Source organism: Pygoscelis adeliae, unplaced genomic scaffold (genome assembly GCF_000699105.1).
Source record: "Pygoscelis adeliae isolate BGI_AS28 unplaced genomic scaffold, ASM69910v1 Scaffold373, whole genome shotgun sequence".
Classification (NCBI taxonomy): domain Eukaryota; kingdom Metazoa; phylum Chordata; class Aves; order Sphenisciformes; family Spheniscidae; genus Pygoscelis; species Pygoscelis adeliae.
The window spans coordinates 194,856-199,516 of record NW_008824370.1 but is presented as its reverse complement, the minus strand read 5'-3'; the positions used below and the strand labels follow the sequence as shown (position 1 = coordinate 199,516).

Genomic DNA, 4,661 nt, shown 5'->3' with positions numbered 1-4,661 from the left:
GGGTGGTGAAGCACTGGCACAGGTTGCCCAGGGAGGTGGTGGATGCCCCATCCCTGGAAACATTCCAGGTCAGGTTGGACGGGGCTCTGAGCAACCTGATCTAGATGAACACGGCAGGGGGGTTGGACTAGATGACCTTTAGAGGTCCCTTCCAACCCAAACTATTCTATGATTCTAAGATAACACCGCCAGGAATTCAGGGATAAAAGGGTGTAGTAGGTGTAAAATATCAAGGAGAATAACAAAAAAAAAGCCCTTATTTATTATTTCCAAAAGATGGGTTAAAAGTCAGGATACTTTTTATGTCTTCTAGAAAGCTGTCAAGAGTTCACCCTCCACAAAAGACAACAATTTGTCCTTAGGTCTTCAAGACGTTGCTGTCAGCTCTAGTATCTGCATTGCCCCACAGGCACTCAGGCATCAAGACAGTTTGACAAACCTGTGGCCTCATACTTAGTATTGATATCTTATTTGGAAATTAATTCATAGGCACTAAGGAAAAGACTCCCTGGCAGTATTCTGCTGAGCACGGGTACCACGCTATTCCTCAGCTAGAACTGCAAAGTTAAGACAAGCATCAAATGACCGAGATTATTACTCAAGATATTCTAGACTAATTTTAGTCCACAAAATCCTGCATCCTTCTACTAACCTACATGCAGCCCCGAGATCACTTAAGACGGTATTTGGTCTTTTCCATTTCCTCATTTCCCAACAAAAATAAAAAAATAAATAATTTTTTTAAAAAAACATCCACCAACTCTGAGACTCAACCATAATATGGGAAGTTAAATATTCCCATAGTCACTAGTTATAACAGTAAATAAATACAACAGCTTACACAAATGAACCACTGTACAGTTAATGGATACTTCTGGCATTTATTAGTATACATTGAACATCATGCATGGTGCTATTTTTTCAGAAACTATGCTGTAAACAAAGTTATAGGGAATCCTCCTCCAATTTCCATTGCCACTTTGTGTCATTTTCAGAAGAGAATTTGGCTCCCTGCACATTTTCAGAGCACTTGAAATTTTATAGAAATTGCTGAAATTTAAAAACAACACCACCACCACAAGAAACAGAATTTTATTTGCGGACAAAACCAAACTGATCTACAATCCTTTTTAAGGATGTATGTTTTGAAACAAAGGTTCATGTCTCACTAAAGACTAAATGCTGTCCTTGCTGAATTCGAAGTAACTGATGGCAGTTTTGGAAAGAGATGAAACACGGCCAGTTGCATCTTTCTGCATTTTCACAGGCTGCAAACTTACAGATCGGAGGGGCCTGCATCTTCACATTTCTCTCAAACAATAGAGAAAAAGCCTACCTGGTGTCTCATGCAAAGATCTGGTTTGGTTTTCATACTTCCCACAGAGAGCAAAATAGTCATCTTAGGTTTTATCAACCCCTTAGGATAATTTTCAGTATCGACAGTATTTCTGCAGCAACAGTACTGTCTGGAGTCCAATCTCAGCTATTTTACCGTAGTCCTTCAGTCACATAAAGGGTATGAAATACCATTTAAAGAGTCAGCAACTAGTTTAATCTTAGACTAACATTTTAATATTATTGTACTTTTCTGATAACAGAATTCCTTTAAATAATTAGTGTAAGTACAGACCCTCCCATTTCAAGGGACTATAAAACATTTGCCTTTTTCCACTCTCCCTGGAATTCATTTTCTATCCTAACTGTAAGAGCAGACAGCCTGCTCCGCTCTACCCGAATGCTGATTTCTGTTCCCAGCCTCTGCAATTCATTTCTCAGACTTCACACACGCACTCTTAACAGCAAATACCAGTTTAAAACACATCCTTTATAAATTCGGGTTCAGAGCAACTGCAAATTTATTTTCCTCTCCATCTGGACATTTGCAAAGCGATATGCAAATCATAAGATACATGAAATGATACTGGTAATTATAGAAGTAACCGAGACCAGTTACTATTTTAAACTTTTGGCCAAGCACTGTGAACGTCTTTCACAGAAGCTGACCCATCCACAAAAACAGCATGTTATGGTGACAGAGCTTGCACGAAATCTTTTCAAAACTGTTAAGCACAACGCAGGATGAATGTGAAGCCATCATGGTTTTTTGAGTCAGGCAATAAAGACCGTAGAAGGCCCCATCCGCAAGGCCAGGCGTAACCAGATAACTAAAAGCAAGCTGAAGATTATCTAGTGCAGTTATTTACAGCAATGAACTGCCAAAAGGCACCAGAGCTGTAGCAGAGAAGGAAATCAAGGACAGTGGTTTATTGTCAAGTGTGCTGGCTGGAAAGAAGCTGGAGTCTACGATAAATCACCTCCAGTAGCCTGGAAGGCCCCCAAAAAACCATCCTACTGCTTCTTACCTAGAACAACAGAAGTGTCACACTAAAGCCCAGTGATTCACAAGGCAGGGGACAGTGTCATTTCAACCAATTTTTCTTCTACTGCCACTGTGGCGTACTGCTCTTTCACACTCCCAAGCTGATACTTTAAGTCAGCTATAATCCATTTTAAGAATCTGTCAAGCCACTCAGTAACTAAATAAGCTGAGGGAAGTTGCCAATTTAATACATAACACCATGCTGTTACCTCACAAGAATTTACATTTTCAGTATTTTTATCACCAAGATCTTCCCAAGAAATTTGATAATTTAGGTTATCAAGATTTTTTGACTGTACAACTTAAGTTGCCTAAAAAGGACCCAACTTTCCAGAATAGTTGAGTAAACACCCTCCAAAATTCAGAGCACACTGTATGTCTCAAGTCATCCATGACGAAGTCTGCAGACACATCTGGAAGTCTTCCTCCTGTGAATACTGGAGAAAGGAGACAGAAAGCCATCGTCCTGGACCCAGTTCATATCAAAAAAGGCACAAGACACTCTTGAGACTCACCCTTGTTTACCCAAGCTCTTGTTCTAGAAAACCGTAAGTCTGTATACCACTCTATTCTGAACAAAAATTGATTTAAACTCAATCAAGGAAAAAAACAATGGATGAGCTATAACTGCACTTCAGTAACATAATCTGTACTAGTTGAACAAATGTTGGTCTCAAAGCTCCACGATGGGAACCCATTCACTGCTGCTCCTGCTGCCGCTGCAGAACAGCCTGCCTCCTTCCCCTCGCCCTGAACAGCGCTTCGCGTTGCCGCTTCTCAGAGAGACCAGAGAAAGTTCCGGTAGAATTACAACAAACCTCAATGCACGGTTAAGTACAGTCACTAGCACTGTGCCAGGTATACACACAGCATTATAGCTGGTAAGGAAATCAAGCAGATTAAACTCATTCTACTTAAAACTAAAAATTTAAATTCTTTTTAACATACAAAATCCACAACGAATTAAAAACTAACACTTTTTCATACTCTGCAATGCTAAAACCCAAGCCTGCTAAACTCTTCAGGTATGCTGTGACAAACACGCCTATGCAAGGGCTGTGGGGAAGGGGCATGGGGACAGAATGAAAACTGTCAGCACGCCATACAAAATTCCTTGCTAGGAGGAAAAAAAAAAAAAAAGAAAATCACACAGAGCCCAAGGCTGACAACGTCTACTTCTAGAAGACACACAAATGTAGAAAAATACTACCTAAAACTTTCATGCTCCTAACTCAAGGCACAAAAAGAATTTATTTCAATGAAAACATGCAGTTAGAAGAACATGGCACACTAGGCAGTCCAGAAGTAATTCCGATAAAACTGGAAGTATTGAAGCTTCTGCACCTTTCACCATAACCTCTCACGCATCTTCCACGCTTCAGGCCTTGCTGCCAGGAGTGGTCAGGGTCTCTTCACCTCAATTTTTACCTTTCCCGCCATTTGCAAAAAAACCCAGGGTTATCAGTGGTTTCCATCTATTTGTTCAATAGCACATGCAATGCCTTACATTTGTCACAGCAAAAGGAAAAAGGCACATGAGAAATAATTTAATCCTGTATCAGTTATTTGCCCCTACTAAAATGAATGCTTCTGAATTACAGCTCTACAACAGCTCAAGCCAATCTCTGAATTCACACTGCCATGTCTCCTCCCTTGGACAAGCACCACTGCTCACCTAAGCCCCTGGCGTGCCAGTCTCGGGTGCCAAGCGGGCAGGGAAAACCCAGCAAGGCAGTAAACAGTGCAGGCTGGGGGCTGTTTTGACCAATTCAGTGCCCAGGACCTCACCAAGTGTTCACAAAAAAAAACCCAAAACCAAACTGTGCCAGAAAGGCGCGAACTGCTATGAAACTACGCTAAGCCTAATCAAATGCACGACACCAAACTATAGTCACGCCATTTTTCTGTATTCACCCACAGACAATGCAATCTGAACATCGTAATTCAGCACTGAATTCACAGACAGCAACCAAACAACCGCGAAGACCTGCTCAACTTCCCCAGTCTTAAGAGACTCGTGGCTGGACTTCAAAAGCACACGGCCTTTGCCTCCTTAAGCCAGATCTCACAACAGTTCAGTGCGCTCGCACCACAGCTACACCCGGGAACTCAGAACGTGTTGTCAATTTTCAAGATTCTTCACTCTTCCCCAGAAGTGCATTTACAGGGTACAGCACATAGTAATTTAGCAATCAAATCTGCAACTGAAAGGCAATAAGCCTCACTGGACACACCATGAACTGACGAGCACTGCCTGGAAAGGTGCTTCCAGTTACTACTC

At 41.5% G+C, this 4,661-nt stretch overlaps 1 protein-coding gene across 2 annotated transcripts in view; it reads right to left on the bottom strand.

The window, feature by feature from the left end:
- The window catches only part of PPP6R2 (protein phosphatase 6, regulatory subunit 2), a 110,013-nt gene that overhangs the window by 91,672 nt on the left and 13,680 nt on the right, over positions 1-4,661 (bottom strand). The window lies entirely within an intron of this gene.